Source organism: Hippocampus comes, unplaced genomic scaffold (genome assembly GCF_001891065.2).
Source record: "Hippocampus comes isolate QL1 unplaced genomic scaffold, H_comes_QL1_v1.1 scaffold275, whole genome shotgun sequence".
NCBI lineage: Eukaryota > Metazoa > Chordata > Actinopteri > Syngnathiformes > Syngnathidae > Hippocampus > Hippocampus comes.
This window is the reverse complement of record NW_017804971.1, coordinates 371,475-382,459: the sequence shown is the minus strand read 5'-3', so window position 1 is coordinate 382,459 and position 10,985 is coordinate 371,475. Positions and strand designations below refer to the sequence as shown.

At 42.0% G+C, this 10,985-nt stretch overlaps 1 protein-coding gene across 1 annotated transcript in view; it reads right to left on the bottom strand.

Annotated features, from left to right (window-relative positions):
* esrrga (estrogen-related receptor gamma a) overlaps positions 1-7,656 on the bottom strand; it is a 119,235-nt gene extending 111,579 nt beyond the window's left edge. Inside the window, exon 1 of the mRNA XM_019890777.1 lies at positions 7,459-7,656. The gene's annotated coding sequence lies outside the window, so the exon portion shown is untranslated. The remainder of the gene's footprint in view (positions 1-7,458) is intronic.
* Between the last annotated feature and the right edge of the window lie 3,329 nt (positions 7,657-10,985).

The following is a 10,985-nucleotide window of genomic DNA, read 5'->3' as shown; positions in this document are numbered from 1 at the left end:
GGGGGGGTAGGGGGATATATCTCAATTGTGAAGAAGAGGGAATAACTTTGCAGCAAACACAAGACAACGAGACAAGTAATGGGAAGAAGATGGGAAGGGAAAGATGTGGGAGACCTAGTTTCAGTCAAGAGGGGAATGTGGAAAGGTGGAGAGGTTGTGGGAGGTTGATGGGGTGATAGTACCCAAGAGAGACGGGACGAAACACGCACATGCACACACACACACACATACACACACATTTGTGTACAACCTATGGCTATTAAAAAAAAAAATGCATTTGAATCAAATGCATTTTCAAATGAATCTGTTTGGATTTAAACGATGTGAGTGCATTGAATCAAACCAGATTGTAAAATTCCTCTTTAAAATATACTGAAATGTATCGAATTGTCTTTTATCGGAGAGGCATATATTTAGGGGAAAAAAAAGCCACATTTACAGTAAACCACTGGCAAGTTCATTCATATCATCTAATGACAACAAGAATCTCATTTGCATGACACCCTTTGCGAACTGAGCCCTGTCATGTTGTAATCCCACAGCATCAAATGAAATTGCATCATTCCACATTAAAAGAAAACGGTCTTGAATTGTGCCCCATGTGTCGAGCTATATATCAAGTCGTCTTTCATTGGAGCAATGCCAAACACTCATATACACACATACACGTTTAAAAATGTCACCGTGGCTCACAAAACATTTTTTGGAATAAAACCCCTGCTGCGTTTTTGATGATCTACTACTATCAAATACTTGTAGAATACAATATTTTGGATATGTTCAAAAAGCTTGTGAACAATCTCTTTCATCCGACCAAGACAGCATGCATAACGTCAACTGAAGTTTCCAACTTTGTGATTACAATACAATTTCAGAAGGGTCCTAAAAGGCAGACCAATCGGTGAATATCCAGAGGGAAATTCACCTTTCGTCACAGTCATGGTGTCATCAGTATCATGACTCAAATGTTTATGGGCCTTTCTTTAAGACCCACATTTCTATTTTGTTCTTAGGACCGTCATTCACACGTCCCAGTACGTACTGGACATCTGGATGACAGAATATGATTCAGTCAGCTAAAAATATGAATGGCCTTTCAGCTCCGCCAGCCACATGGATTAACAACTCTTCCAGCTTTTCCACTGGGCTCAAACTCTGCAGCACGCACTCTTTTACACACACACGCACACACACACACCATGAGCATTGGCGCTGACACACAGTGGTGGAGAGACATTGCATGCGCAAGCAGTAAAATGCAGCTGAAGATGGTCCGTCACAATTCTAACATTCCAAACTCCAACATTTTGTTGAACATCTTGTCTCTGTTTCAAACTTTACTCTTTGCAGTGGTAAACGTGCGTGTGTGCCTTTTTTCTGGGATGTTGATCATGGCTAAATTAAAAGGTCCTCGCTGTTTGTTTGACAACATGATAATGGCTCACAAGGAAGCACGAATCTATGTGACTGATGACAAATTCCATGTAAAGGCTTATCTATCTTTAGTAATTCCACGAAAAAAGCGCTGAGGGGCAAAACATGCTGTCCCCCTGCTAATGAAGCTTTCAGCCCCGTGCCACATCCCCACAATGACAGCTGGCAGGGGAGGGGCAGGAACTACATGCCATGAAATAAGAGGGGGGAAAAATTGATTAGCAATTTTCATTTGCGGCAAGCTAAACAAAGGAGCTCCGCCGGCGTGCTCCCTCTTGATGTCGCCGGGGCAGGATAGAAAGTGATCTTTTGAGACCTCAAGGCATCTATTGTTTAGTTCAAGAGGGGAGATTAAAGAGCGGTGAAGTTAAATGAACAAGTTTGAATGACAAAATTAAAGAGCGGGTGGTTCAACTTTTTCTCGTGACGCGAATGGAAGATAAAAAGTAAAAAAAAAAAAAAAAAAAAAAAAAAGAAAAGAGAGAATGGCCCTGAGATTAATTTAATGTTGTTAGTCTGAAATGTATTGCTCTCACAGAACCTAGTAGATTTAACAGTTTATCATCATACAAGTATACCGTGAAACCTATCGCCAGATATTAAAAAAAAATAATAATAAAGTACAGTGGTGCCTTCTGACACCAACGTGTTGTACGTCTGTGAAAGTGTATCACAAGGATGCTTCAACACACATATAAAGACGCCCTAATTCATGCAAAGCAAACAGAAAACTAGCAGCTGTTATGTGGGTGAGGGAAAGGGGTAAGGGGAGGGGGAAAAAAAATCAACTTTTAAACAAAACACTAAACAATTCTAAATTTAATTTTCTGCAAGATTAAACACAATAATGACTAGCTTAATAAAAACCCATAACTAATGGCTTCCAATGAGCTAATCTATAGGCATTGATCTGCTGGATATCTCACAGACTTGCGGTGCAAAGTGCATAAATGAAAGACAAAAGAGGGGAGGGGAGCAATGGATGGATGAGAGGGAAGAACGGAGGGAAACAAAGTACAGAACGTAGACAACTAGGAACAAGGAACAAAAACAAGCGTGTTTCAGGGATAATAATGCAACTGACTTTTGCTTGTAAAGGCATGTATAGAGGAATATGATAGATAGCAAAGTAAAGTAGACATCCATCCATCCATCTATTATCTGAACCGCTGAACATCACGCGGGTGACGGGGATGTCCAACCCGGCTGACTTTGGGCGGTAGGCGAGGCAACTCGGCAGTTGGCTGACAGCCAATTGCAGGGCACACATGAAGGAACAACCTTTCAAACGCCCGCCAAAGGATGATTTGAAGTGTTCCATAAACCTACCATGCATGTTTTTGGAATGTGGGAGGAAATCGGAGTACCCGGAGAAAACCCACGCAGGCACAGGGAGAACATGCAAAGTGCACACAGGAAGGCCAGCGGCCAGATTTGAACCCACGACCTCCGTCCACAATGCAAGGCGAACATGCAAACCACGGCCACCGTGCCGTCCGCAAAGTAAAGTACATATGGCTTTTTTAATGCACTCAGCACATCATCAGCATTCAGCAATTTTACTCGCTGTCTGACGAGCATACATATACATTATTCTATTTATTACATGAAACTATAGCCGGCACTTATTTTATCAAAACAAAGCAACGATAATTGGATCCTTATTTTCATCAAAATGAAATTAAGAGGACCAGCCAAAACACAATTGTCGTTTACAGGCTCATATTCTCATGACACTACTTCGTATGAAACGGACCGTTTTGACTTTACAGGAAGAGTTGGGGTACCATGGGTACGTTCAACTTTGGAGTTGCAAGCTAATATCAAATCGAGTCATATCTTCAGCTGGGTGGCGAGTCAATCCCCATGATTGTCTTACATATCCATAAATTTCCTGTACTGCTTGTCCTCATTACTGCCTTGTTAAAAACGAGTGCATTTACAACTGGAGGATTAAGGTTCAAGTCCCACCTGAAGCAAGGAACCGACCACACCATCCTCTTAAATCTGACATCTCTTCTTGGAAGCCTGCGCGTGTATTATACGGTTCACTGTGGTCGTGTGCAGCACAACCAAGGGGTCGCAACCAGCCAACAAGGACCACATGAGTAGCCCGTGGGCCTGTTCGAAAAATATCTCAGCAGTGATGGGCGATTGTGATTTTAAAGGAATGTTGAATGAAAACGGAACACTGACTGAGATGTATAAATATGTATAAAATAGTGCTGTGTATTGATACCAATCTGTTTCCTACTCCTTGTGAGAAAGTATTATCAGTATTTTGTGGTGGCAGCAGTGATGGCGGGAAGGACGAGCAGGAGGGATGGAGTAAAATGAAACAATCCTCATCTGAAAATGGACAGAGTCTTAAAACCAGAGAGGGTTTCTTGTGTTAATCCCTATGGATTAAGCTTCTAAATACTCCTATTCAAGACAATTAATTCATGCATATATCGCTCCCGCGTTCTTTTCATGTCATTTAAGATGATGGAGGGCGACTTCCTGGGAACTCAGGGGGAGCTTGGATATGTATATCGACATTAATGCACACAGCACCTTCACTATGGGATCAGGCAGCTACGTAAACCGTGTTGCGGCACACACACACACACACACACACACACACACACACACACACACACACACACACACACACACAAAGAGACTTCAGTGCTGATGTATACACTGAGATCTTAAAAGAGCAAATGAGGCTGCGAGTGTGAGGGCCGAAAGGGGCTTCCAAAACGTTGACTGACGTATTCTGACAGCTGAATACTAATCATGAGATCAACCTCTGGCTAAATCTACAGGATCTCACCAGGGCTTCTGGCTGGGAGAAGCATAAAAAGGATTAGTGGTAAATACAGCGGGCTTAAGGCAAACAGAGACACACCAGTGGACAGTCTCAACAACTTGAAACTAGAGGTTGAGAGTCGGAACCAATGGAGACTTGAATGACAATTAACAATGAAACTCAACGGAGAAAACTTTCCAAAACGCAGGACTGATTTAGCCTTTCACAGCGCTAACCCATTGCAAAGTCGCCAAGTGACATTTTCAGGACACCTCAGTCAGTCAGTTTGCGGAGAAAACAAAATCCAAAAGAACGCATGCAAGGCAGCTATGACTTTCAGTGTTCATATCAACTCAAACTATCTGGAGGACTTGGAAATTAAGTCCTGTCAGGTGTTGTTGACCGTCATTTTACAGTTCAGGCGTTAGACGAGGGGGTCCCAACGCCTGGGCACCCGATTGATACACAGATTTGGACCAGTCAAAAAGGACAAATGAACACAGGCCTATTGGATGGTCCATATACTTGATTTTTTTTCCAATTAATTACGCTGCACATTTTAAGCATGACCATCTTCTCCCGGGTAAACAGAAACAGGGCTCACATTGCTGAGTTCTTGGTGTTTCGTGTGTTTTAGACAGTGTACTCAAAGAAATAAATGTGCTCAAATGATAAGATCCTTCCAAATGATTGTCTGTGTACGTCATCATTCATGCCTTGACCTGGTCTTGATCATGACCTGCCGTGATCTTTCTCTTAATTGTCGTTCTTTATAATGTTGCATGGTAGCCCGTGGTAGCCAAGCCTAAACAAATTACACCCCGAGTCACAGTTTATGAATCTGTTCGACCAATGAGGGACCAGCAGTGGTATTGACTAGGCACTTATGAAACCCAAGCTGACCAAGTGCATGGGGCATTTGACAAATATTGTTATTGAGAACAATGTATCGGTCATCAGTGACGTGAACCCTTATTTCTTAGTTGCAGGAAAATCATCCATTTTCTATACCGCTTGTCCTAAATAGTCATAGGGTGAGCTGGTGCCTATCCAGGATGACTTTGGATTATAAATAAATACAAGCATCCAAGTACAAGCTTCATTTTCTGTTAAAAAAAAAAAAGTGCTCCAAAAGTCCACCTTGGAATTTCACCGAGTGAAGCATCGCAGAATGTCCACCAATGGTGCTGTCCCACAGAAAATGTGAACTCAAAACAGTTAAAAAGTGTCCACTCTGGGCAGCAGTCGAGGACATACGGAGCAACCTTTGAATCTGCTCTGACAAAGGGAAATCACTCACCCTCACGTTTGATCTCCTTTCTCCGTGTCGCAAGCTCTGTTCCATCCTGATTGTCCAACTTTCTTTAATAACGGCCACCCTGCACTTTATTCCGTCTGACACTGGTCTCACAGATTAGCCGACAAAGCTCGCAAACTAACCAGTGACACGCTTTAAATTATTGAGCGTCTGACCTCAATTGGTTGGCCGGAGCAGGCTAAAACACACTGTGCTTAGGCGACGATGTACTGCACAGTCAAAACATGCTCACCCTGCAGACACGGGTTTATAAAGTCTAAAAATAAACTGTGGCCTGTCATCTCCAAGCGAGCGCAGTAGAGTCGCGATGCAAATGCATCAATAAAATAAAACAATTATATATTAAAAGCCTGATTGGACACTTGAGTCCAATCAAGCTCTTGCTGCCATGAAAGAAAACTCAAATATAGCCACAGACATGCTACCTATGCACACAGTGAGCTATAATATGAACTCTAAATATATTTGCTGAATCTGTCGTACTTGTTCCGCCACGAATGATCAAACAAAGTGGATACATGAATCCCAAAAGTCCTCACATGACATGGTGCACCATGGGGATTTTTTTTTTTGGGATAGTCGAGTGATGGCATCCGCGCTCGCCGATGCATTCTCGCAGGCTGGACATCAGAGTCCATGTGAAAGGAGAGAATGTTTGGCTTGCCTGCCAAATGTCATGATGTCAGCCATTTGGCACTCCATGCGGTAATCTTTGGCTGTAATGACATATATCTCTTAAATGCTTTTAGAAATATGAGTAACACGTTGGCTCTTATTATACACGACGTTCACAAGTGTAACCCGACTGGTTCAACGGCATGCCTGTGAGGATTATGTCTGATGATGGTTACAAATAGTTCAGTGGGACAAGCTGTCTCACAAACCTCATCCGGCACACACGCACGCCATTTAACCGCAAGCCCAATGGATTCTCCCTTATTGTAATTAATAACTTCAGAAACAGCTAAAAGTGTGACACTGAGCCTTCCTCCAATAATGTGCTTCAACGCAAATAAAATGTGCTTGCTAATCATTGAGTTTATTTTGTTTTGAATGATTTTTGTAGAGCTACTCAGTCATCCAAATCACGGTGATCTGCAAAGGTTTAATCGCGGCAACTGAATCTTTGCCGTTTTTTGAATTTGTTGTTCCTTTCTGAGAACATTAAAAGACGACTTGGGGAATTATTGTATTATGCTAATTATATGTGAAATAACTTTATTTCATGTAACTTGTGATTTTTCATCCAATATAGAGTTGACTTTAATTACCACACACACACACAAGATTTCTCAAATAAATTGGGAATAACCTACAAGGCAAATTGTCGGCAGCAGAAAACCTTTGTCATAGAGACATTTTTAACCGCTTGTGAGGTCCAGTGGTGTCATACCCTTTTCATAGACCAAGACAATTCCAATTCCAAAGGTTCGTACAACTTCTAGATATGTTTGGACAAATTGCACAAGTTTAGGGACATTCCACTTTAGACGTTCCACTATGTGGAATTTTTCATCTTGAAAGTCTGCCATGTGTGTGGGTTTTTTTCTGCCATCGTCCTTGCAATTGCTGCAAATGTAGTGCTTTTATTTAAGGAACATTTTCTACCAACCGATTGACTTTTGAATCTATGGAGTTTGGCTCTGTGTCCCTTTTGTCCACTTCTGTCATTTTTAAATATGTGACAGTCTTCAGCATCTCGCGAGATGATCAGCAGCCAAACAGAGGTATCACTAGTTTGGCAGGTCAGAGCACAAGTAGTAAAAGACTGAAAACACACACGCGCACACACACACACACACACACACACACACACACACACACACACACACACACACACACACAGACACACACAGACACACACACACACACACACACACACACACGTCTCGCAGAGATGCGTATTACTCACTCCGTCCTCTGGCTCTCTTCAAAGAGTTGCAGTGCAGTTCTCAAGGACTGGCTGTCTCACATCTCTCACTTCTTGTCACTCTGGCATAATTTGTCTCTCATTTGCTTCTCAGCCACAGAACGCCAAATTCCTTCTTTTCTGTCCTGGTTAGCAGCTGAGAGGCAGCGCTCATTCTGTACCGCCATGGGGTAAGGCTTCGCTTTTTCCTGAAGTGTCTGGTAGTACGAGAAAGAGGAAGTGAGACACTGAGAGGGAGGGAGAAAAAGGAGGCGCTGGACCAACTGACCACATGGATGTGCCACTCCAGGACAGCAGACCGCTGAAGGAAGCCAGCCAATGTTGCTGCAAGGAAAATACAAGCAGTTGTAGTGGGGAAGCTTTGTACAATAGCGTACATCTGATAGTAAATACATTAATGCTCAGACTTGGATGGGGAAAAAAGTTAAACATGAGTTTTGTGCTTATTAGAGACTCTGGTATAACTTTTCAATTAATTCACACAGTTAAGATTTGTTGTAAATCTGGAAAGTTCAGTCACTCAACGAAAGATAATAAAACCCATTGAGACATATGTCTTTTTTTTTTTCCCCCTCGGGTGATATGGCCAAAAATGTGAAGCATAATTTACTTTACAACAACAATCAGTAATTGGATGTAATGCTGCAGCAAGATTGAGTTAAGGGTGTATTGTAGTCCTTCGGGCTTTTTTGGTACGAACCAAAAGCGGACTTACTGTCATTTTGTTTTTTTGTTTTTTTTTTTGGTGCGGTTCGTATTCAAACTGTACTTTTTGCAAGTGTTACCAACTTCTGTAAACACATCTGCGTGTGTGACGATTGGTGCTCCCATGTACAGAAATGAAGGCAGCACCGAAAGCACAAAAATGGAGGAAAACATGCAATTCCGACATACTGCATTTTTATTCTGCATATTCGTGCTGTTATTTGAGCTGCAGAAGAATTGTTGAGTGTCAAGAGCAGCTCATTCGATGCACGTCTTGTGACGCTATTTTTCTACACTTTGGAACGGCGTCGGCGGATGCAGGCAGTAACCCTCAGGAGCTTGTGCTCCGCATTCTTTGACCCACAACACGCTGGCAGCGGCGCAACTCGACACGAGACAAAGGAACACCAACATTTTGAAAGCTTTGAAGACGAGAGCGACTGCTTGTGATTCTAAAGTGAAAGGCTAACAGTTTGATACACTTCTGAAACAATCAAAATGGAAAAAAAATATCGTCGGATCCATTTAGTATAAAAAAAATGAATGACATTCATCCATGTGAACACACTGATCATGTTGATGATTTGAACAAATTTAGCAGGGTAGAAAACAGATCAACACACAAGACTATTTCTCCAAAGGGCTTTTCAAATGAATACTTGTACAACAATCCTAAGAAATCAGTGTCCCATTTATTCACTTGCCACTATCACTGACCTATTTTTGGAAGAGACCCACAAGCCTCTGATGTGGTGCTCAGGGGTGACTTGTTGCTTGTTCACCCCATGTTGATGTCCTCCGCAATTTAGCAAAATGTTGTAGCCTTCTTAGAAATGCTTTATCTACTCGCCTTTCATGCCTTTATACGCAGTAAATTCTCATACATGACTTTGCTGTTGACAGGGGCAATGCAAACACTCTCGCCTTGCCACGGGGCCAAAGGGAAGCCATGCTTATGCATTTATAAAGAAGCAACAATTGATTTGCTGTGGGAAATGCAACACAGCACTGGCGTATCGCTCGTGGGATCAATCAGCACACTTTTAGTTACAGAAACATCACCGTTTCGAGTGTACCCCCCCCCCACACACACACACCATTGACCATACTTTCGTCGTCCACATATGGAAAGTGTGAAAGTTGATCAAATCGTGATATAATTTTCATACCTGTATAGACAGTATGCCCATTTATTTTAGTCACTGCTTATAATCGTGTTGGTTTTTTAAATGTCCTAATTATTACATAAACCATAAATATAATATATACCATATAAAACTTGAAACAATGCACTGTAACACTAAATACAAACATATTGGAAAGACATTCAATCAATAAGGAACATGACTGAAGTTTGCATGTTGAATAGGCCCTCAACAACAAAATAATTTTCTCACATGTGGCCCCTTTGAAAAATTAAATGCCCAGCCCCCTTAATAACTTTTAAGGTCGTACGCCATATCCAAAAACATTCTTGCGGATTAAAAGAAAATATTCAAAAGTAAACTCAGCAAATCCAAATAGTGGGGATAAAAGGAAAAATCTAGAACGCTTTTTCGTTGGCTTTTTGAGTTTTTTTTTTTGTGACACTTGTTCCAAAAGAGATCACAGCCTCAACAAGGGGGGGTGTAAGGAAGAAGACTGTGAGAAGAGAATAAGACTGTACATCAATAATCGAACAACCTCCCTGTCAAAAGGTCACCATTGTAGTTGCCGCTTAGCAAAGTTAAAGTCGCGTTATGTTCTTTTTTACAATTTTACCTTTGTGTGAAGGATGGTTCTTCCATTCTTAGAGGGTGAAAATGTGGTCACAAACGTCCACATGACAAAAAGTCAAGCGGAAGAGAGGAACTTGCGGAGGAAAGAGGGTAAAAGTGAGAGTGTTGAGCAGGTAAAGACGGTGGAGGGCAAGGACAGGGGTGTAGGGTGTAACTCACTCCTGTCCCCATCACCCAGTGCTAATTTACCCGGAACAATCAATCACATGAGGAGGCAGACACTGATAGAGGACTACCGTGCAACAGGATCCACCGCCACACACATACACACGCACACATACACCGGCAGACTGAGGCTTTGAATGCAACAGGATCTATCCACCACTCACACACTTTTTTTTTTTTTTTTTTTTTTTGCTGACTTGAGGAAATAAAAAGTTGCAGCTCATATCTGTAGCCTCCACGCTGACTTCTAGCTGTACTGTGGACCAAAGTCACCTCCACTCTGTGAGGTCCACAGCGCGAGGTCAGGTCCCACGGGAGATCGCGGGGATAGGAGGGTGAGCATCGAGAACTGGGCAGCGCCAGTGCAAAATTAGGACAGAAACAGTGTCGCTTTATCGTTCATCTTCTCTGGAAAAACAATGCGACAAGATCAAAACTGTCTAGACAGCAAATGGCACCAGTGAGGAAATGCAACCGGATTTGAGAACCATATCCATTTTTAACACCGAAGCTAAACTTGGGCAGTGACTTATCACAACAGTGACCAACGCTGAATCTTCAACCCAGTTTTATTATTTATGACTAATTTGACTTAAGACTAATCGAAGTAGTGCTTCATTTATTCAGTAAAACATCCTAAAGCATCTCTCTGTTTGTGTGTTGTGCCAGGAGACGTCTCCATTATTTATTCGAAAAGGATGTCACATTTAATTTAAGCCCAAAACACGATTAATGAAAATGGAGCATGGGCCGGTTAGCAGACAAAATAAAACACACACACACACACACACACACACACACACACACACACACACACACACACACACACACACACACACAGCGGATGAAATATATGTGCCT